This window comes from Hordeum vulgare, chromosome 4H (genome assembly GCF_904849725.1).
Source record: "Hordeum vulgare subsp. vulgare chromosome 4H, MorexV3_pseudomolecules_assembly, whole genome shotgun sequence".
Lineage (NCBI taxonomy): Eukaryota > Viridiplantae > Streptophyta > Magnoliopsida > Poales > Poaceae > Hordeum > Hordeum vulgare.
The window spans coordinates 569214495-569238882 of NC_058521.1; the positions used below are offsets into that span (position 1 = coordinate 569214495).

The window sequence follows — 24388 nt, forward strand, 5'->3', positions numbered from 1 at the left end:
ACGCACGGGCTATTTTGATAGTACTACCCAGAAAATGAATGGTCAGCCCAATTTATTCGGTGATGGTTCGTAGTTAAGGTTTTCGTTGGCAGCTGTCTGCTGGGTCTGTATGGAAGGCCACAGACTCACACCATGCAAACAACCACCAAAGGTTCACATCGAGTTTTTTTTATTTCAAGAAAGGCATGATCTCCATCTTGGCGCCACAAAGCCATCTAATCAGGACGGGGCTTGCCTGCTCCGCGAGGCTGCTCCCATCGGTACTCCCCGCTAATCCAACGACCCTCCGCCGTTGTCCTCTTTTTCAGTTAAAAAAATAGTAATTAAACAAACCGTCCGGCCGCCCGTCTGCTTAACCAAATCCATAGAAAGACCAGCCGCTCCATCTTATCCACTCACTTTCTCCACAGCCAAACCAGTAGCTTCTGGTTGTGGTTCTGGTTGCTGCGAGGCCGCCCGCGTGACGCTCCGCGAGATCTCGGCGATGCTGGTCGACGAGCCCATCGACGCAGCGGAGACCATCTACACCGCCTTGCTCGACGCCGTGTCCCGCGGCATGGATTCGCGCCTCATCGGGCCCGCCACCAACATCGTCGACCGCCTCTTCAACTGGCCCGGGCCGCTCGCGGGCGCCATCGACGTCGCCGGGGCGCTCGTCGGCGAACTGCGCTTGGCCCCGCGCTCGTAGGCAGATGCGTCGTTCCTCAGGCCGCAGCCTCCGTCGCTCGGTGCGGCGCTCGTCGGCGAGCTAGGCGCACGGCTGAAGACTTGCCGTCGTAGCCTCCGTCGCCCGGCGCGGCGCTCGTCGGTGAACTGCGCGTCGTCGCTCCTCGCTTGGCCCCGCGCTCGTAGGCAGATGCGTCGTTCCTCAGGCCGCAGCCTCCGCCGCTCGGTGCAGCGCTCGTCGGCGAGCTAGGCGCACGACTGAAGACTTGCCGTCGTACAAGGTACGTCGTCTAATTATTCAAGTTGATGGCTGTTGTTTTTCTAATTTGTCAACAAATGCTACTTGTGAGGTAGGTGAGATGCACGCATCTATGCTTTTCGGCAAGAACCGTGTTTTTGCTCAACTAATATACTTACACGCTCTTATAAATTCGCAAGGATGTCATTAAACTAGAAGACGACATTATCCTGCTAATGGTACTAAATTCCCCCTAAAAAGTAGAAAAACAAAAAGCATGTGTCTTGAACAACGACGGTAGATTAAGTTGGCTTCTGTTGTTGGAAGAAGACTTGATTTTGGCCTGTCATCATACCAGCAGATGGCTCCAGTGGGGCATTTGAGGCTGGGTGTCCTATCATCATACCAATTTGTGGCTGTACTAAGACATTCGGAGCTGGGTGTCCTATCATTGTACCAACGGATGGTTGAAGTGAGGCAGTTGGAGCTCCTATGGAGGACTGCAGTAAGGCATTCAAAGCAGGGTGTCCTGTCATCATACCAAGAGACTGCAATAGTGAGGCATCCGGAGCTGAGTTGCATTGATCTGAATAGGTATACACGTTATTTGTCAGAACTCCAAAGTGACCCTGTGAGTAGTAGTAGTAACAAAGGTCAGTGTTCATAAAGCTTTAAAATGATAAGATTGAAATCTGAGAGTAGGTAGCTTATACCATTAAGCTATTGTAGTGTTGCAATTTAGTCGACAATCTTTGGTCTTGTCCATACATCGCCATAGGATTTAGGATTGTGTTGTACTGTGGTAGGTATGCAGGCATTTGATTTGTAAAGACCTCCGAATGACCCTATAAAAAATAGTGAGATATCTTGTACTATGCTTTAATTTTTGATATCAGATCAAGTGTGAATTTATTTATACCATTAGGGTGCCATGAGGTTGTACTGCTACAGGATTATCTACTTTCCTTTTCCTCTTTGATTTTGCTTTCTCTAAGCCACCAATAGGTCTACTTGCTCCTTCAATAGTCTTCTCCTTGAACTTCATACCTTTTGGCTTAGCAAGCCCCTTATTTTGTTTTGAATTTGTAGACGAGTTAATGTTTTTTTCTGCAAATACATAAGTAAGTAAAATTCAAGTTTGATTACATCAAAAAACTACACTCATATCAATGGGTCTACTTGATCCTCGAACAGTTTTTGATACCTTTTGGATTGGCGAACCCCTCATGTTGTCCTGAACTTGTAGATGAATTATTGTTTGGGTCTGCAACTATAAAAATCAAACATAGGTTAGTTTGATATGATCATAAAACTAAACTTACAAACCTTGTCGGGCTGATACCTATATCTGGAAATCTGTTTGATCCTCGAGCTGTCTTCTCCTTTACCTTCATTCCTTTTGGCTTGGTGGGCCTCTCATTTCGTTCTGAACTTGTAGTCGTGATATTTTTTGGGTCTGCAACTACAAAAGTAGATGTAAGTTTAAGCTTGATGAGAGCATAAAACTGCAAGTGCCCTCACTTTATGAACAAAGGGAGTTTGTTACCTGTATCTGGATCAGATCTATGTTTTAGACATGTCTCCACATCTTGTGCTAATTTCTCTGCACAATTAGCAGCCATCAAGTATGACTCATCAGATTCTGCGGCTCGAGCAGCTATTTGGATAAACATTCTGCACAACTCTTTATAGCGTTTCGTTAGTACTGCTTTGCGGTCTTCATGCATGTTGCAGTTTCTTGTTATATCCAAAACTTTTGCACCAATTGTCCATCTTTTTAAGATATACTGTTGAGGGATGTGCTTGATATTGTTAATATCAAGTACCTTCAAGGAATGAGAGCAAAGAATTCCAGCAAATTCAAACTTCTTGCAGCTGCAATTGACCTTTTCTTCTTTTGGAAAAAATTTAACAACACGATCAAGCTCTGTACCATGAAATTTTACTTTGTAAACCTTCTCCTCGGTGTTACTATCCTCACAAAGTAATGTGTCATAGTTCAAGGTCCGAAGCACTTGTTCCTGAAACATCTTGAATATTGGTGGAGTATATGTAGTTGATGCTTGCCTTAATATATAACTTTCTGCCTTCAGCTTAGGAGTACTTTGTGTTGCTTTGAAGTCACATCTCACCTCTTCAAATCTTTTATCTGCAACTAGACGTTCGAAATGCTCAAAAAAAGTAAGCATGTCATACTTAGAACTAATGTAACGTTTTAGTTCATTGTTCATGCTTTCACTCCTTTGGGTACTACTCATGTGTGCAGAGAAACTATTCCTGCCATACACTAGTGCCCAATGCTCTCTTTTCTCAAATATCCTTTGGAGCCATGCATTGTCCCGGAGTTCATACTTGTCAAGCATTTCATTCCATGCACTTATAAATTCATCTTCCTCCTCAATATCATAGATACAATGCTGAAAATCAGTATTGAACTTCTTGTAATCTGTAACAACTCCACCAAGATGTTTGCAAGCATTTTGATTCATATGCCACACACAAAGTCTATGGTGAGAGTGAGGCAGGACTGAACGAATCGCCTTAGCCATTGCTGCATCTTCGTCAGTAAGAATTGTATGTGGATGCTTTCCGGACATTACTGTTAAAAATGTTCTAAAAAGCCAAGCAAAACTGTCTGCTGTTTCATCATAGAGAAGTGCAGCACCAAACACAATTGTTTTCTTGTGATTGTTCACACCAACAATTAAACCAAATGGACGCCCATCTTCTAGTTTTCTGTATGTGGTGTCAAAGCATATGACATCACCAAATAATGCATAGTCTGAGACCATTTTGGAGTCCGTCCAAAATATATTAGTTATCAAATCATCCTCATCAACTTGAATTGAATAAAAAAAATTGACATCTTCTGAAACCTTCTTCTCCATTCTAACACTCCTCCCGTGTCGCCCACCTTTGCTTTTAGTGTTCTCTTAGAGTACAAACGATTTTTCATGTCTGTACTTATAAAGCCAAGGTTTTCAGGTCCACATGCTTCTTTCGTCATTAGATCAATAGTTGCTTTATTTGAAATGCCCACTGACTTTGCGACCTCTGCATTGGCTAGTTGAGCTTCAGTTACTTTTCTGTGTGATCTTAAGTATTGCGACATGTTTCCAGTAGCAAGACTATGGTTATGGGCTTCTTTAAATTCGTAGACATAATAAATCCCGTTTGTAAGACTTATCTTCATACGGGCATCACAACCACATCGTGTCTCAGGCCTACTATAATTGAATTTCTCCTCTCTTTTATCTTCAGCACGGACTCCTATTAGTTGAAGTAATTTTCTTAGTCCCATCCAAAATCATATCACCACAACAAGTTACAACTAGTCCATACCTTGACGAGAACATGTGAATGTCCGTTGTTGAATTGTACTGGAATTTTTTACTTTATGTTGATTGCCTCTTCGAATGCTAAAACCCAAGGAATAAGCATATTTGTTATAGAATAAATAAGCTTCTTCTTCGAATAAAAACTGCATGCCAAGCTTTGGCACACTTTTTTCAACCTGCTCTGTTGCATTGCTAGCTGTAGTTTCTTCAACTCCCTGTTTAAATTAGTACTCACTTTAGCAATTGGTTTCGTGCGATCTGTGCAAGATATATCATTAACTCAGATATGACTATTTATTTTGGTGAGTAAGAAATATCACTTTTGCTGTCAAGTTTTCTTTTCTCTGTGGTACGAGTGACAACAATCACAAAACCTTATAGTCATAGATCCATTGCATTGCAGGATTGGGAGGAGACAAATGGATCAGGGAAAGGGAAGAACGCGATGAAAACATGACAACTTACGTTTGGGGAATCTGATTCCTTATTGGTTCCAGCAAGATTTGGTGAAGAAGCCATCAAGTTCCTCCTATCCCCTTCGTTGGATCTGTGTTTGTTGATAGAATTGATGAAGAAGGCCTGTAATTTTGCTTGTTTGGGGGTAACGGTGTACGTGAACAGGTGAGGACGGGGCTTGCCTGCTCCGCGAGGCTGCTCCCATCGGTACTCCCCGCTAATCCAACGACCCTCCGCCGTTGTCCTCTTTTTCACTTAAAAAAATAGTAATTAAACAAACCGTCCGGCCGCCCGTCTGCTTAACCAAATCCATAGAAAGACCAGCCGCTCCATCTTATCCACTCACTTTCTCCACAGCCAAACCAGTAGCTTTTGGTTGTGGTACTGGTTGCTGCGAGGCTGCCCGCGTGACGCTCCGCGAGATCTCGGCGATGCTGGTCGACGAGCCCATCGACGCAGCGGAGACCATCTACACCGCCTTGCTCGACGCCGTGTCCCGCGGCATGGATTCGCGCCTCATCGGGCCCGCCACCAACATCGTCGACCGCCTCTTCAACTGGCCCGGGCCGCTCGCGGGCGCCATCGACGTCGCCGGGGCGCTCGTCGGCGAACTGCGCTTGGCCCCGCGCTCGTAGGCAGATGCGTCGTTCCTCAGGCCGCAGCCTCCGTCGCTCGGTGCGGCGCTCGTCGGCGAGCTAGGCGCACGGCTGAAGACTTGCCGTCGTAGCCTCCGTCGCCCGGCGCGGCGCTCGTCGGCGAACTGCGCGTCGTCGCTCCTCGCTTGGCCCCGCGCTCGTAGGCAGATGCGTCGTTCCTCAGGCCGCAGCCTCCGTCGCTCGGTGCAGCGCTCGTCGGTGAGCTAGGCGCACGGCTGAAGACTTGCCGTCGTACAAGGTACGTCGTCTAATTATTCAAGTTGATGGCTGTTGTTTTTCTAATTTGTCAACAAATGCTACTTGTGAGGTAGGTGAGATGCACGCATCTATGCTTTTCGGCAAGAACCGTGTTTTTGCTCAACTAATATACTTACACGCTCTTATAAATTCGCAAGGATGTCATTAAACTAGAAGACGACATTATCCTGCTAATGGTACTAAATTCCCCCTAAAAAGTAGAAAAACAAAAAGCATGTGTCTTGAACAACGACGGTAGATTAAGTTGGCTTCTGTTGTTGGAAGAAGACTTGATTTTGGCCTGTCATCATACCAGCAGATGGCTCCAGTGGGGCATTTGAGGCTGGGTGTCCTATCATCATACCAATTTGTGGCTGTACTAAGACATTCGGAGCTGGGTGTCCTATCATTGTACCAACGGATGGTTGAAGTGAGGCAGTTGGAGCTCCTATGGAGGATTGCAGTAAGGCATTCAAAGCAGGGTGTCCTGTCATCATACCAAGAGACTGCAATAGTGAGGCATCCGGAGCTGAGTTGCATTGATCTGAATAGGTATACACGTTATTTGTCGGAACTCCAAAGTGACCCTGTGAGTAGTAGTAGTAGCAAAGGTCAGTGTTCATAAAGCTTTAAAATGATAAGATTGAAATCTGAGAGTAGGTAGCTTATACCATTAAGCTATTGTAGTGTTGCAATTTAGTCGACAATCTTTGGTCTTGTCCATACATCGCCATAGGATTTAGGATTGTGTTGTACTGTGGTAGGTATGCAGGCATTTGATTTGTAAAGACCTCCGAATGACCCTATAAAAAATAGTGAGATATCTTGTACTATGCTTTAATTTTTGATATCAGATCAAGTGTGAATTTATTTATACCATTAGGGTGCCATGAGGTTGTACTGCTACAGGATTATCTACTTTCCTTTTCCTCTTTGATTTTGCTTTCTCTAAGCCACCAATAGGTCTACTTGCTCCTTCAATAGTCTTCTCCTTGAACTTCATACCTTTTGGCTTAGCAAGCCCCTTATTTTGTTTTGAATTTGTAGACGAGTTAATGTTTTTTTCTGCAAATACATAAGTAAGTAAAATTCAAGTTTGATTACATCATAAAACTACACTCATATCAATGGGTCTACTTGATCCTCGAACAGTTTTTGATACCTTTTGGATTGGCGAACCCCTCATGTTGTCCTGAACTTGTAGATGAATTATTGTTTGGGTCTGCAACTATAAAAATCAAACATAGGTTAGTTTGATATGATCATAAAACTAAACTTACAAACCTTGTCGGGCTGATACCTATATCTGGAAATCTGTTTGATCCTCGAGCTGTCTTCTCCTTTACCTTCATTCCTTTTGGCTTGGTGGGCCTCTCATTTCGTTCTGAACTTGTAGTCGTGATATTTTTTGGGTCTGCAACTACAAAAGTAGATGTAAGTTTAAGCTTGATGAGAGCATAAAACTGCAAGTGCCCTCACTTTATGAACAAAGGGAGTTTGTTACCTGTATCTGAATCAGATCTATGTTTTAGACATGTCTCCACATCTTGTGCTAATTTCTCTGCACAATTAGCAGCCATCAAGTATGACTCATCAGATTCTGCGGCTCGAGCAGCTATTTGGATAAACATTCTGCACAACTCTTTATAGCGTTTCGTTAGTACTGCTTTGCGGTCTTCATGCATGTTGCAGTTTCTTGTTATATCCAAAACTTTTGCACCAATTGTCCATCTTTTTAAGATATACTGTTGAGGGATGTGCTTGATATTGTTAATATCAAGTACCTTCAAGGAATGAGAGCAAAGAATTCCAGCAAATTCAAACTTCTTGCAGCTGCAATTGACCTTTTCTTCTTTTGGAAAAAATTTAACAACATGATCACGCTCTGTACCATGAAATTTTACTTTGTAAACCTTCTCCTCGGTGTTACTATCCTCACAAAGTAATGTGTCATAGTTCAAGGGCCGAAGCACTTGTTCCTGAAACATCTTGAATATTGGTGGAGTATATGTAGTTGATGCTTGCCTTAATATATAACTTTCTGCCTTCAGCTTAGGAGTACTTTGTGTTGCTTTGAAGTCACATCTCACCTCTTCAAATCTTTTATCTGCAACTAGACGTTCGAAATGCTCAAAAAAAGTAAGCATGTCATACTTAGAACTAATGTAACGTTTTAGTTCATTGTTCATGCTTTCACTCCTTTGGGTACTACTCATGTGTGCAGAGAAACTATTCCTGCCATACACTAGTGCCCAATGCTCTCTTTTCTCAAATATCCTTTGGAGCCATGCATTGTCCCGGAGTTCATACTTGTCAAGCATTTCATTCCATGCACTTATAAATTCATCTTCCTCCTCAATATCATAGATACAATGCTGAAAATCAGTATTGAACTTCTTGTAATCTGTAACAACTCCACCAAGATGTTTGCAAGCATTTTGATTCATATGCCACACACAAAGTCTATGGTGAGAGTGAGGCAGGACTGAACGAATCGCCTTAGCCATTGCTGCATCTTCGTCAGTAAGAATTGTATGTGGATGCTTTCCGGACATTACTGTTAAAAATGTTCTAAAAAGCCAAGCAAAACTGTCTGCTGTTTCATCATAGAGAAGTGCAGCACCAAACACAATTGTTTTCTTGTGATTGTTCACACCAACAATTAAACCAAATGGACGCCCATCTTCTAGTTTTCTGTATGTGGTGTCAAAGCATATGACATCACCAAATAATGCATAGTGTGAGACCATTTTGGAGTCCGTCCAAAATATATTAGTTATCAAATCATCCTCATCAACTTGAATTGAATAAAAAAAATTGACATCTTCTGAAACCTTCTTCTCCATTCTAACACTCCTCCCGTGTCGCCCACCTTTGCTTTTAGTGTTCTCTTAGAGTACAAACGATTTTTCATGTCTGTACTTATAAAGCCAAGGTTTTCAGGTCCACATGCTTCTTTCGTCATTAGATCAATAGTTGCTTTATTTGAAATGCCCACTGACTTTGCGACCTCTGCATTGGCTAGTTGAGCTTCAGTTACTTTTCTGTGTGATCTTAAGTATTGCGACATGTTTCCAGTAGCAAGACTATGGTTATGGGCTTCTTTAAATTCGTAGACATAATAAATCCCGTTTGTAAGACTTATCTTCATACGGGCATCACAACCACATCGTGTCTCAGGCCTACTATAATTGAATTTCTCCTCTCTTTTATCTTCAGCACGGACTCCTATTAGTTGAAGTAATTTTCTTAGTCCCATCCAAAATCATATCACCACAACAAGTTACAACTAGTCCATACCTTGACGAGAACATGTGAATGTCCGTTGTTGAATTGTACTGGAATTTTTTACTTTATGTTGATTGCCTCTTCGAATGCTAAAACCCAAGGAATAAGCATATTTGTTATAGAATAAATAAGCTTCTTCTTCGGATAAAAACTGCATGCCAAGCTTTGGCACACTTTTTTCAACCTGCTCTGTTGCATTGCTAGCTGTAGTTTCTTCAACTCCCTGTTTAAATTAGTACTCACTTTAGCAATTGGTTTCGTGCGATCTGTGCAAGATATATCATTAACTCAGATATGACTATTTATTTTGGTGAGTAAGAAATATCACTTTTGCCGTCAAGTTTTCTTTTCTCTGTGGTACGAGTGACAACAATCACAAAACCTTATAGTCATAGATCCATTGCATTGCAGGATTGGGAGGAGACAAATGGATCAGGGAAAGGGAAGAACGCGATGAAAACATGACAACTTACGTTTGGGGAATCTGATTCCTTATTGGTTCAAGCAAGATTTGGTGAAGAAGCCATCAAGTTCCTCCTATCCCCTTCGTTGGATCTGTGTTTGTTGATAGAATTGATGAAGAAGGCCTGTAATTTTGCTTGTTTGGGGGTAACGGTGTACGTGAACAGACCATTGCCAATGTTTTGGCCGGCACTACTAATAATTTTCCCTCCAAATCTGTCGTTCTGTTACGTTAATTGTGTTGGCTGGAGGGAAAGCGTCGGAGCGGCCGGTTTTAATTAAAAGAGCTGGTCTTTCTGTGGATTTGGTTAAGCAAACGGGCGGCCGGCCGGTTTTGTTTAATTACTAGTTTTTTAAGTGAAAAAGAGGACAACAACGGAGGGGTCGTTGGATTAGCGGGGAGTACCGATGGGAGCAGCCTCGCGGAGCAGGCAAGCCCTGTCCATCTAATCAACCCACAAGAATCGAAGGTTTCCATGTTTATAAATGGTGGAAGCTGCAGGAACAACTCACGTAGCTAGCGAGGAGCTAGAACATATGGGTATGGGTCGCCAAAGACGTCCAAGACGAAGCGGAGTGGCCGTGACCGCGGCTCTAGTTACTCTCCAGCTTCTCCTTCTCCCCAACGCCAGCCTCGTCGCAGGCGCAGGTCCTCCTGCTCCGTTACACGATCCGCGCCAGGCCACTCACCACCAAGGTCGTCACGGGTTTCTTGCAGAACCGAGCGGCCGAGGGCGTGACAGACATCTTCCGGCAACAGCAAAAGTAGGAGGGCGGTGACCTCCCGGTGCCGGCGGGCCCAGACGCGCAGGTGCAGGCGAAATCTCAGCTGGGCAGTGCGGCCGTCGAAACTGCCGGCCTCGTCGTCTTCGACCTCGCCGTAGGGACGCGGACCATCTCCGGCGTCATGGACATCTCCTCCCAGCTCGTCTGGACGCAGTGCGCGCAGACGCCCCCCTTCGTGCAGCCCACCGAAACCGAGTCCGGGGGAGGCTCCTTCTCGTGGCTTCCCTGTGCCAGCCCGGCGTGCCAGCGCGTGCTCGACCGGACCTGCATCCTCGACAGCGACGGCTGCAGCTACGTCGCCACGTACGGCAGCGACGCCACCGCCTACACGTCCGGCTACCTGGCCACCGACACCTTCACCTTCGGGAACACCTCTGTCCCCGGCATGGTGCTGGGCTGCAGCGCGTGAGCACGGTTGACCTCGCCCTTGCCGGCGCGTCCAGCGTCATCGGCTTCGGCAGAGGGCCCCTCTCCCTCGTGTCGCAGCTCAAGCTCTCAAGATTCTCCTACTTCCTCGCGACCGACGACTCCGACAGCTCCGAGTCCGTCATCCGTCTGGGCGACGACGCCGTGCCGCGGACCAGTGGCAGCCGCTCCACGCCGCTACTCAGAAGCACCATGTACACCGACATGTACTACGTCAGGCTCACCGGCATCCAGGTCGACGGCAAGGCCCTGAGCAGCATCCCGGCGGGAGTGTTCGAGCTCCAGGCGGACGGCTCCGGCGGGGTCTTCCTGAGCACGACGGTGCCCGTGACATACCTCGAGGAGGCCGCCTACAGCGTGGTGAGACGAGCTCTGGTGAGTGGTGACCAGGATCCAGTCACAGGGGGTGAGTCCATTCGACAGCCAGGACCTGGAGCACCTGTGCTACTTGTCGCCGTCCTTTGTTAACGTGAAGGTCCCGAGGCTGACGTTGGTGTTCGACGGCGTGGAAGCGGCGATGGAGCTCAAGCCGGAGAACTACTTCTTCAAGGATGGCGCCGCCGGAGGGCTAGTGTGCCTGACCATACTGCCGTCGTGGGGTGGATCGGTCCTGGGAAGCCTGCTGCAGACGGGCAGGAGCATGATGTACAACATTGGCGCCGAACGGCTGACGTTGGAGACTGCCGAGGGGCCGCCGGAGGCTGCATCGGTCTGAGTCGACTGAGACTTGATATATTGTATGTAAGAAGAAAAAGAAAAGAAAAGAAATTATACACGGATCTCCATACAAAATCAATGGTTTATAGTATCGACTGAGACATAACGAAGTCTCAATCGACTAAGACTTAACAAAACTGTTCTCCGAAAGAGAAGAAGACCGCGGAGGCTCCGGCGCTGTCGCTGCGGCTATGGCAGTGCCTGTCGAAGTTGTAAGATTATTGTTGTAGCCATCGTTGCGGCTGTTGTGGTGTTTGCCTGGCATACTTAGGGCATGTCCATCGCTCCAAGGTGAACCGGTGTCCCACAGATACACGTCGGACGAACAGCCATGTGGAGAAAGAAAGCAAAAAGACAATGGCTTGCAGAGCCAAACGACCTCTTGCAGAAGAACTGGCTTCCTCACTAAGAAAGCAAGAAGCAAGGAGGAGATGGAGGAAAGAGAACTGCATTTGTTTGAATGGTGTCGTGGGTATAAGCCTGACAGTAGATGTGTAGGGTACGAAAGGGATGGGCAGAGCCTTAGCTACGGCGAGGTTGTATGAGTTCAGGCCCCTCTGCGGTGGAGGTAATAGCCCTACGTCTCAGTGTTCAGGGAGCTTGTTGTCGAGTGGAATATCAAATACAGTGAATTGCTAACCCTTGCACCAGTGGGGGAGGGTGGCTTATATAGAGTGCGCTGCCCTCCACAACGGTTCGGTGCACAGGGGTGGAGTAATGGTGAATAAATGTCTACGTTACAGGTAACGTACGTCTTAAATGCTAATTAAGGCACATGGAAACGTATGACCGTTTCCCTCCAGGGGGGTTACGATGCACAGAGTGGAATCCAGTCGGTTAGTTTGATAAACTCCGAATGCTAATCTCCGACTGGACGGTCGAGGATCTGTTACCGACTGGATGAAGGGAACTCCTTAGTTCAGTCGGAACTGACTAAGGGCCTTGTCCCTTGTGAGGGGTAGTCCTTGGGTTGGACCTTTAGGGCAGCCTATGACCCTATCCTAGGACTATAACCCCATCATTAGTCCCCGAATGGATTGGGGTTGGAACGACGAAGCGATGCTTGAAGTTTGGATCCGACTGGAACGGATGTGACTTTGGCGTTGCTTGCCTCGATCCATTTTATCTTCTCTAACCAATGATTCGAGTGGAAGTAGTTGCGAAACAAACTGTCGGAAACTGAATGCTTCCGCGGCATCTTCTGACGTGACCAGTCAACTGACAGCGGCGGATTTTCCGGGATCCTCAAATTTCGGTTACCGCGCGCTCAGCGGGGATGACGCCATCGCGCTCGAGTAGCGCCTGACGCCTCGATTCTCGTGCCTTCATCTTCTCCACTGATATCGCCGCGGTTGGTCGGGGGATAAGGTTTCGGGGCCACCTGCCAGTGACACAGTCGGAACCTTACTTAAACCCCAGCGGCGAGGTTTTCTCGTTACGCTCGCCGGATCTCTTGCCTTTGCTTGCTCCGCTCCTCTCGCCTTCCCCTGCGCGCCCAAGCTTCCTCCTTTTCCTTCTCCTTCGCGGACCCGCAGCTTCCACCATGACCAAGGGACAGACCAGCGAGCTGGAGGCGAAGAAGAAGAAGGGGAAGGCGGCGGCTCCTGCTCAGCGGCGGCAGCGAGCGCTGCCGGCGGGGTGGATCTAGGGGGACTTCCTCCCCTCCACGGTGACGGAGGGGGATCTGCTGCAGCTGGTGGAGCACGGGATGATCATGCACAAGTCGTGGAGGCTGCCGGCGGAGAATGAGATCGAGCCGGCGCCCCGGGAGGGGGAGCGCGTCCTACTGCTCAACCACGTATATCGAGGTTTCTCTCTGCCCCCGCATCCTTTCTTCAAAGGCATTATGAACCACTTCGGGGCGCAGCTTCACCACTTTCCCCCGAATGCTATAGCTCATCTCTGTGCTTTCATAGTCCTGTGCGAGTGCTTCATCGGCTGTCCTCCCCATTGGGGGCTGTTCAAACATATTTTCTCTGCTAGATCTCAAACTATCAAACGACTTCACCAATCGGATGATAAGACACACCTTCTCCAGCTCTGCGGAGGCTTAGGTTTCCAGAAGAAGAGTAGGAGTAGTTATCCTTCCCTTCAGATGATGGAGTCGGTTAGGAACTGGCAGTCGACGTGGTTCTACTGCCAGGACGTTGCCTGCCCGAATGCCACGACAGGGCTGCTTCCCTTTAGCTTAGATCGACCCGCTCCGCCTAAGCAGCTTGTGCTCACGAAGGCGGAGAAGGTCGACATCCAGCCTCTGGTCGACGCACTCGTAGATGTCGTCAGAAGGGGAGTCACCGGCATAGATTTGCTGGAGATTTTCCTCGGTCGACGCATACAACCACTGCAGGCTCGTGACCACGCCATGTGGCACTACACGGGGCCCGAAGACTCCACTCGGACCAACGTCTTGGGCGTGACCGAGGAGAAGGTGGCGTCGTGGGTGCTCCAGATCACAGGCGCCTGTGAGAACCCCAGAGGGTCTCGGTGAGTGAGGGCTTTCTGCGCGGACAATCCCCCTCCGAACCAGGTGAGTACCATTTGTCGAGTGCGCGTATCTATCTTAGTTTTATTGCTTTCTTGAATCTCTGCCTGGCGTCTGATGTCGCCGACTGTATTCTATGCAGAAGTGGACCAACTGGTTTTCTCCTGTCTCGAACGGGAACCCGGCCGAGGAGGAAGAGGAGGGCAGCTAGGAGGGCAGCGTGGAGAGCGTCGAGTATGTCTCCGACAGCGGGGAAACGGTGGAAGAGTCTAGTGAGGAGGAGGAGGAAGACGAAGAGCAGGACTCGCCGCCCCCGCTGCCGGAGCACCGAACCAAGCGCCGACATGAACCTGCAGTTCCCTCGGCCCCTCCAGCATCCTCGAGTGCTCCGCCCACTGTTCCCGTGGTCCCGAGTGCTCGGAGCACCAAGAGGACCAGGGACGTTGCTGCTGAGCCTGCGGGTCAGCCTTCCAAGGTGGCTAAACCGAGCGGATCTAAACCTCGGAAGGCTTTGCCGCGGATGAGGGTCGTTGTTCCCGTCACCTCAACGTAAGTGCATTGTTCTTCTTCTGATATTCGATTGAACTCCTGTTTGATGGTCGAATGAATTTCACTCGACAGGGTTGCCACCTCTGCCACCTCTCCGGCGCGCCAGGAGGATGATCCCATGGACGCGGACAACGTCGTCTCGTCCCAGCCAGGTGCGTTGTAGCGATTCCAAAAGTTTTATATTATCGCATCGCGAATTATGTCTTCGGTCTTGCCCCTTTCTTTTCCTGAGATCTCGCGCCGTTCGGTCTGGCAGGGGCGATTTATGTGGATGAGGGTGACCAGGGGAGACCTGAGCAAGCTGCGGAGCCTGTCCTTGAGGCTGTCCCGCCAGTTACTGCTCTCACCGCGGACGTGCCGCCGACTGAGGCGATGCCGCCGACTGAGGAGGCGCTGGTGGCTGCTGAACCGACTGGAGCGGGCCTTGGGATGCCCAAGGAGCTTCCAACGATGCCAGGCCCGTCAAATGTCGGGTTCAACGTCCAGCGCCTCCCGTAGGATCAGGTGGGAGCGGCCAAGGGGGCCATGGTGCAGGCGGAGCTGATGGCGGGAGAAGCCAAGAAGGCGTACGACTCCATCGCATCCTTGTACCAGCGGAGCTTGGAGCTGCGGGACGATATCCGAGTAAGTGGGCTAGTAAGTATTTACTTTTCTCTTGTAACCCACTGGGTGTGCTCGGATACCGTATGATGTTTGCAATGGGTTCACTCTGAGTGAACCCAGTGGGTGTAGTCCCCGAGACTTCTGTCGAGTGCTTGCACCGGCAGTTGTCTTTACGCATATTGTCTTTGAGTTGGCTAGATCCGTAAATAATATGGTCGACTGCTAACAGTTGGGGCACTTGGAGTGCACCTACTGTAAGAGTCCCCGAGAGTAATTTTACTCAGGTCGGGTAGTATTAGCCTTGTAGGCGTAGGTGTTGTCATGTATCTCAATAGGGCGGACCTGTTTGAGTTTCATGCCAGTGGGGTCACTCTCAGTGAACCCACTGGGTGTAGTCCCCGAGACCGTTGTCGACTGCTTGCGTCGGCAGGGGTCTGAAGAACTTAGACTTTTTAGTGTTGGATTTGTCTGATCGTCTCTTGGTGCTGCCTGGCAGAAAACTTGTGAGATGGGGGCAGCATACGAGACTCTTAGGGCGGAGAAGGTTCAGTTTGCCGGTGAGCCGGATGCGGCACTGATTGCAATGGCTGGTATGAAGGAGGTTCTGGTGGAACGAGAGAAGTCGTTGGAGCAGGCTCGTGAAGCGAACAAGGCACTGACTGCTGAAGTTGAGAATATGGGGAAACAAAGGTCCGCGTTGATGGGACAAATGGATGTGCTGAACAAACGGTGTATAGCGCAGGAGAAATACGTCAGTGACTGGGCTCGGCAGATGATGACGCGTGTGGGTGGTAAGTCCTGTTTTTCCGAGTGCTTGTGGTACGTGCGTTACACTCGGCGCTTATTGTTTGCTTGTCCTGTGTTTGCAGATTTTTGCATGGACGCTGAAGCTGAAGCAGCTGACGTGGAGCGGTCGATTCACGAGAACACTCCACTCGGCGAGGACGCCAATCGAGATCTGCTCGCAGCGCACATTCGCGTGGGCAAAGTTGGTCCTTTCATCGGTCGACTGAGAGAAGTCGTCGGCCGGATCGACAAGGAGCTTTGGCCGGAAGATGAGTCGCGGCATGAGATGGAAAACTTGATGACTCGACTGGAGGAGGTCCCAAACCGGGTGCAGTCATGGAAGAAATCTGCGGCTCGCTGTGGTGCAGACGTTGCTCTGTCCCTGGTCCGAGTGCATTGCAAGGAGGTGCGCGAGGAGAAGCTGAAAGCGTTGAAGGTCGCCAACACGAAGAAACTTCGATTCGAAGACTTCATGGAAACCTTCCTTGAGAGTGCCACCCGCATCGCCGACGGGATCGACCTGGACACATTCGTGGAGCCCTCCGGTCCTGGCGCCAATCCGGACGACGCGTAAGAAAACTTTTACCTCGGTATGCCGAGTGTTGGTTGTAAGAAACCTTGGCCACTTCTGTTGGTCGTCACATTCTTGGTTCGGTGCGGGTAAGCTTGATCCGCACCGAGTGAACCATCTTTAGGTGAACTTCGAATTTGAATCAAATTGTTTGCTCTTCTGTTGCAATTTTGGCTCGAGTTTTGTTTGGCGTTTCTTGGTTAAGCCAATGGCAAACATGCGGAGCATGTAATTAGCAGTTTCCTTGACATCTGTGTGAACCTCTCTGAGGGTCTGCCAAGTCGCCGAGTGGGTCTGTAGAATACACTCGAGGGTAATAGAGTACTTAGGCGATTCATGATCGCGGCTAAGTCTTCGAGTGCGACAGATATGCCGCACTCGGAGCGAGTTGTTACCCATGTCAGTTCTCTTGACATCCACATGAGCCTCAATGAGGGTCTGCTATTCATGTAATTGTCAGTTGTCTTGACATCCACATGAGTCTCGATGAGGGTCTGCTGAGTCCCCGAGTGTATCTGTAGGATACAGGCGCAGGAAGCTTTCCCATTTCAGCGATTCTTGATCGCAGTTAAGTCTTCGAGTGTGACGAGTAGTGCACGCTCGGAGAAAGTTATTACTTAGGCGATTCTTGATCGCAGCTAAGTCCCCGAGTGCGACGTTCAGTGCACGCTCGGAGAAAGTTAGTACTTAGGCGATTCTTGATCGCAGCTAAGTCCCTGAGTGCGACGTTTAGTGCACACTCGGAGAAAGTTAGTACTTAGGCGATTCTAGATCGCAGCTAAGTCCCCGAGTGCGACGTTTAGTGCACACTCGGAGAAAGTTAGTACTTAGGCGATTCTGGATCGCAGCTAAGTCCCCGAGTGTGACGTTTAGTGCACACTCGGAGAAAGTTAGTACTTAGGCGATGCTGGATCGCAGCTAAGTCCCCGAGTGTGACGTTTAGTGCACACTCGGATAAAGTTAGTACTTAGGCGATTCTCGATCGCAGCTAAGTCCCCGAGTGTGACGTTTAGTGCACACTCGGAGAAAGTTAGTACTTAGGCGATTCTGGTGTTGGGGAACGTCGCATGGGAAACAAAAAATTTCCTACGCGCACGAAGACCTATCATGGTGATGTCCATCTACGAGAGGGGATGAGTGATCTACGTACCCTTGTAGATCGTACAGCAGAAGCGTTAGAGAACGCGGTTGATGTAGTGGAACGTCCTCACGTCCCTCGATCTGCCCCGCGAACAATCCCGCGATCAGTCCCACGATCTAGTACCGAACGGACGGCACCTCCGCGTTCAGCACACGTACAACTCGACGATGATCTCGGCCTTCTTGATCCAGCAAGAGAGACGGAGAGGTAGAAGAGTTCTCCGGCAGCGTGACGGCGCTCCGGAGGTTGGTGATGATCTTGTCTCAGCAGGGCTCCGCCCGAGCTCCGCAGAAACGCGATCTAGAGGAAAAACTATGGAGGTATGTGGTCGGGCAGCCGTGAGAAAAGTCGTCTCAAATCAGCCCTAAAACCTCCATATATATAGGTGGGAGGGAGGGGAGGAGGCAGCCTCAAAACCTAAAGGTTTGGCCGAAATTGGAGGTGGAGGAGTCCTACTCCAATCCTACTTGGAGTAGGATTCCACCTTCCCACTTGGAAACTCTTTCCACCTTGTGTTTTTTCCTTCTCAAACCTTACGGGCCTTAGTGGGAACTTATTCCAGCCCACTAGGGGCTGGTTTATCTCTTCCCATAGCCCATGAGACCCCTTGGGGCGTGACACCCCTCCCGATGGTCTCGGCACCCCTCCCGGCACTCCCGGTACACTACCGATGAGCCCGAAACTTTTCCGGTAATGCACGAAAACCTTCCGGTAACCAAATGAGGTCATCCTATATATCAATCTTCGTTTCCGGACCATTCCGGAAACCCTCGTGACGTCCGTGATCTCATCCGGGACTCCGAACAACATTCGGTAACCAACCATATAACTCAAATACGCATAAAACAACGTCGAACCTTAAGTGTGCAGACCCTGCGGGTTCGAGAACTATGTAGACATGACCCGAGAGACTCCTCGGTCAATATCCAATAGCGGGACCTGGATGCCCATATTGGATCCTACATATTCTACGAAGATCTTATCGTTTGAACCTCAGTGCCAAGGATTCGTATAATCCCGTATGTCATTCCCTTTGTCCTTCGGTATGTTACTTGCCCGAGATTCGATCGTCAGTATCCGTATACCTATTTCAACCTCGTTTACCGGCAAGTCTCTTTACTCGTTCCGTAATACAAGATCCCGCAACTTACACTAAGTTACATTGCTTGCAAGGCTTATGTGTGATGTTGTATTACCGAGTGGGCCCCGAGATACCTCTCCGTCACACGGAGTGACAAATCCCAGTCTTGATCCATACTAACTCAACTAACACCTTCGGAGATACCTGTAGAGCATCTTTATAGTCACCCAGTTACGTTGCGACGTTTGATACACACAAAGCATTCCTCCGGTGTCAGTGAGTTATATGATCTCATGGTCATAGGAATAAATACTTGACACGCAGAAAACAGTAGCAACAAAATGACACGATCAACATGCTACGTCTATTAGTTTGGGTCTAGTCCATCACATGATTCTCCTAATGATGTGATCCCGTTATCAAGTGACAACACTTGCCTATGGCCAGGAAACCTTGACCATCTTTGATCAACGAGCTAGTCAACTAGAGGCTTACTAGGGACAGTGTTTTGTCTATGTATCCACACAAGTATTGTGTTTCCAATCAATACAATTATAGCATGGATAATAAACGATTATCATGAACTAAGAAATATAATAATAACTAATTTATTATTGCCTCTAGGGCATATTTCCAACAGTCTCCCACTTGCACTAGAGTCAATAATCTAGTTCACATCACCATGTGATTCCAACGAATCCAACACCCATATAGTTATGGGGTCTGATCACGTCTTGCTCGTGAGAGAGGTTTTAGTCAACGGTTCTGAAACTTTCAGATCCGTGCGTTCTTTACAAATCTTTATGTCATCTTATAGATGCTGCTACTACGTGCTATTCGGAAATACTCCAAATATCTACTCTACTATACGAATCCGTTTCACTACTCATAGTTATTCGGATTAGTGTCAAAGCTTGCATCGACGTAACCCTTTACGACGAACTCTTTAACCACCTCCATAATCGAGAAAAATTCCTTAGTCCATTAGTTACTAAGGATAAATTTCGACCGCTGCTAGTGATTCAATCATGGATCACTCTCTGTACCTCTCAACATACTTTGAGTCAAGGCACACTTCAGGTGCGGTACACAGTATGGCATACTTTAGATTCTACGGCTAAGGCATAGAAGACGACCTTCGTCTATTCTCTTTATTCTGCCGTGGTCGGGTTTTGAGTCTTACTCAAATTCACACCTCACAATGCAACCAAGAACTCCTTCTTTGCTGGTCTATTTTGAACTCTTTCAAAAACTTGTCAAGGCATGCATCCTGTTGAAACTTCTATTAAGCGCTTTCGATCTATCTCCATAGATCTTTGATGCTCAACGTTCAAGTAGCGTAATCCAGGTACTCCTTTGAAAACTTCTTTCAAACAACCTTGTATGCTTTACAGAAATTCTACATTACTTCTGATCCACAATATGTCAACCACATATACCTATCAGAAATTCTATAGTGCTCCCACTCACTTCTTTGGAAATACAAGTTTCTCATAAACCTTGTACAAACCCAAAATCTTTGATCATCTCATCAAAGTGTATATTCCAACTCCGAGATGCTTGCACCAGTCCATTGAAGGATCACTGGAGCTTGCATACTTGTTAGTATCTTTAGGATCGTCAAAACCTTCTGGTTGTATCACATACAATGTTTGCTCAAGGAAACCGTCGAGAAAACAATGTTTTGACATCCTACGTGCAATATTTCATAAATAATGCATCAACAACTAACATAATTCCAACAGACCTTTAGCATCGCTACGAGTGAGAAAGTCTCATCATAGTCAACTGTTTGATCTTGTCGAAAACATCTTTGCGACAAGTCGAGCTTTTCTTAATAGTGACTTATCACCATCATCGTCTGTCTTCTTTTAAAGATCCATCTTTACTCAATAGTCTTATGACCATCAAGTAGTTCTTTCAAAGTCTACACTTTGTTTTATACATGGATCCTCTCTCGGATTTCATGGCTTCCAGCCATTTGTCAGAATCTGGGCCCACCATCGCTTTCTCCATAACTCGTAGGTTCACTGTTGCTCAACAACATGACCTCCAAGACAGGGTTACCGTACCACTCTGTAGTAGTATGTGACCTTGTCAACCTACGAGGCTTGTAGTAACTTGATCCGATGCTTGATGATCACCATCATCTGCTTCCACTTCAATTGGTGTAGGCGCCACAGGAACAACTTCCTGCACCCTGCTACACACTGGTTGAAGTGATGGTTCAATAACCTCATCAAGTTCTACTACCCTCCCACTCAATTCTTTCGAGAGAAACCTTTCCTCGAGAAAGGATCCATTTCTAGAAACAAACACTTTGCTTTCGGATCTGAGATAGGAGATGTACCCAACTGTTTTGGATATCCTATGAAGATGCATTTATCCGCTTTGGGTTCGAGCTTATCAGACTGAAACTTTTTCACATAAGTGTCGAAGCCCCAAACTTTCAAGAAACGACAGTTTAGATTTCTCTAAACCTCAGTCTATACTGTGTCATCTCAACGGAAATACGCGGTGCCCTATTTAAAGTGAGTGCGGTTGTCTCTAATGCATAACCCATAAACGATAGTGGTAATTCGATAAGAGACATCATAGTATGTACCATACCAAATAGTGCGTGGCTATGACGTTCAGACACATCATCACACTATGATGTTCCAGGTGGCATGAACTGCGAAACAATTTCCACATTGTCTTAACTGCGTACCAAAACTCATAACTCAGATATTCATTTCCATGATCATATCGTAGACAGTTTATCCTCTTGTTACGACGAACTTCACTCTGAAACGGAATTGAACTTTTCAACATTTCAGACTTGTGATTCATTAAGTAAATACTCCTGTATCTACTCAAATCGTCAGTGAAGTAAGAACATAATGATATCCACTACGTGCCTCAGCACCCATTGGACTGCATACATCAAAATGTATCACTTTCAACAAGTTACTATCTTATTTCATCTCAATGAAAACAAGGCCTTGCTCATGTGGTATGATTTGCATGTCACTAGTGATTCGAAATCAGGTGAGTACAAAGATCCATCAGCATGGAGCCTCTTCATGCAATTTATACTAACATGACTTAAGCGGCAGTGCCACAAGTAAGTGGTACTATCATCATCAACTCGTATCTTTTGGCACCAATATCATGAACATGTGTAACACTACGATCGAGATTCAATAAACCATTGAAGGTGATTATTCAAGAAAATAGAGTAACCATTATTCTCTTTAAATGAATAATCGTATTGCAATAAACACGATCCAATCATGTTCATTTTTAACGCAAGCACGAAATAACAATTATTTAGGTTTAACACCAATCCCGATGATAGAGGGAGCGTGCGACGTTTGATCATATCAATCTTGGAAACACTTCCAACACGTATCGTCACCTCGCCTTTAGCTAGTCTCCGTTTATGCCGTAGCTTTCATTTCGCGTCACTAATCACTTAGCAACTGAACTGGTATCCAATACCCTCGTGCTACTAGGAGTACTAGTAAAGTACACATCAACATCATGTATATCAAATACACTTCTTTCGACTTTTGCCAGCCATCTTATCTACCAAGTATCTTGAGTTGCTCCGCCTCAGTGATTGTTCCCCTCATTACGGAAGCACTTAGTCTCGGGTTTGGGTTTAATATTGGGTCTCTTCATTAGTGCAGCAACTGTTTTGCCGTTTCACGAAGTATCCCTTCTAGCCCTTGCCTTTCTTGAAACTTAGTGGTTTTACAAACCATCAACTATTGACGCTCCTTCTTGATTTCTACTTTCGCAGTGTCAAACATCACGAATCGCTCAAGGATCATTGTATCTATCCTCAATATGTTATAGTTCATCACGAAGCTCTCACAGCTTGGTGGCAGTGTTTTTTGGAGAACCATCACCATCTCATCTGGAAGATTAACTCCCACTTGATTCAAGTGATTGTCGTACTCATACAATCTGAGCACACGCTCATCGATTGAGCTTTTCTCTTTTACTTTGTGGACAATGAATCTTGTTGGAGGTCTCGTACCTCTTAGCAAGGGCACAAGCATGAAATCACAATTTCATCTCTTTAGAACATCACTTATGTTCCGTGACGTTTTACAACGTTTTCGGCGCCTTGCTTCTAAGCCATTAAGTATCTTGCACTAAACTATTGTGTAGTAATCAGAAACGTGTATGTCGGATGTTCACAGCATCCACAGACGACGCTCGAGGTGCAGCACACCGAGTGGTGCATTAAGGACATAAGCCTTCTGTGCAGCAACGAGGACAATCCTCGGTTTTACAGACTCAGTCTGCAAAGTTTGCTACTATCAACTTTCAACTAAATTTTCTCTAGGAACATATAAAAACAGTAGAGCTATAGCGCAAGCTACATCGTAATTCGCAAATACCATTAGACTATGTTCATGACAATTAGTTCAATTAATCATATTACTTAAGAACTCCCACTCAAAAAGTACATCTCTCTAGTCATTTGAGTGGTACATGATCCAAATCCACTATCTCAAGTCCGATCATCACGTGAGTCGAGAATAGTTTCAGTGGTAAGCATCCCTATGCTAATCATATCAACTATACGATTCATGCTCGACCTTTCGGTCTCATGTGTTCCGAGGCCATGTCTGCACATGCTAGGCTCGTCAAGCTTAACCCGAGTGTTCCGCGTGTGCAACTGTTTTGCACCCGTTGTATGTGAACGTTGAGTCTATCACACCCGATCATCACGTGGTGTCTCGAAACGAAGAACTGTCGCAACGGTGCACAGTCGGGGAGAACACAATTTCGTCTTGAAATTTTAGTGAGAGATCACCTCATAATGCTACCGTCGTTCTAAGCAAAATAAGGTGCATAAAAGGATTAACATCACATGCAATTCATAAGTGACATGATATGGCCATCATCACGTGCTTCTTGATCTCCATCACCAAAGCACCGGCACGATCTTCTTGTCACCGGCGCCACACCATGATCATCCATCAACGTGTTTCCATCGTGGTTGTCGTGCTACTTATGCTATCACTACTAAAGCTACAGCCTAGCAAAATAGTAAACGCATCTGCAAGCACATATGTTAGTATAAAGACAACCCTATGGCTCCTGCCGGTTGCCGTACCATCGACGTGCAAGTCGATATTTCTATTACAACATGATCATCTCATACATCCAATATATCACATCACATCGTTGGCCACATCATATCACAATCATACCCTGCAAAAACAAGTTAGACGTCCTCTAATTTTGTTGTTGCATGTTTTACGTGGTGACCAAGGGTATCTAGTAGGATCGCATCTTACTTACGCAAACACCACAACGGAGATATATGAGTTGCTATTTAACCTCATCCAAGGACCTCCTCGGTCAAATCCGATTCAACTAAAGTTGGAGAAACCGACACTAGCCAGTCATCTTTGAGCAAAGGGGGTTACTCGTAACGATGAAACCAGTCTCTCGTAAGCGTACGAGTAATGTCGGTCCAAGCCGCTTCAATCCAACAATACCGCGGAATCAAGAAAAGACTAAGGAGGGCAGCAAAACACACATCACCGCCCACAAAACCTTTTGTGTTCTACTCGAGAAGACATCTACGCATGAACCTAGCTCATGATGCCACTGTTGGGGAACGTCGCATGGGAAACAAAAAATTTCCTACGCGCACGAAGACCTATCATGGTGATGTCCATCTACGAGAGGGGATGAGTGATCTACGTACCCTTGTAGATCGTACAGCAGAAGCGTTAGAGAACGCGGTTGATGTAGTGGAACGTCCTCACGTCCCTCGATCTGCCCCGCGAACAATCCCGCGATCAGTCCCACGATCTAGTACCGAACGGACGGCACCTCCGCGTTCAGCACACGTACAACTCGACGATGATCTCGGCCTTCTTGATCCAGCAAGAGA

The 24388-nt window shown here is 47.0% G+C and overlaps 2 pseudogenes; both read right to left on the reverse strand.

The window, feature by feature from the left end:
• Positions 1-2421: 2421 nt before the first annotated feature.
• Positions 2422-4432, reverse strand: LOC123450780 (annotated as a pseudogene).
• Positions 4433-5349: 917 nt separating this feature from the next.
• Positions 5350-9787, reverse strand: LOC123450781 (annotated as a pseudogene).
• Between the last annotated feature and the right edge of the window lie 14601 nt (positions 9788-24388).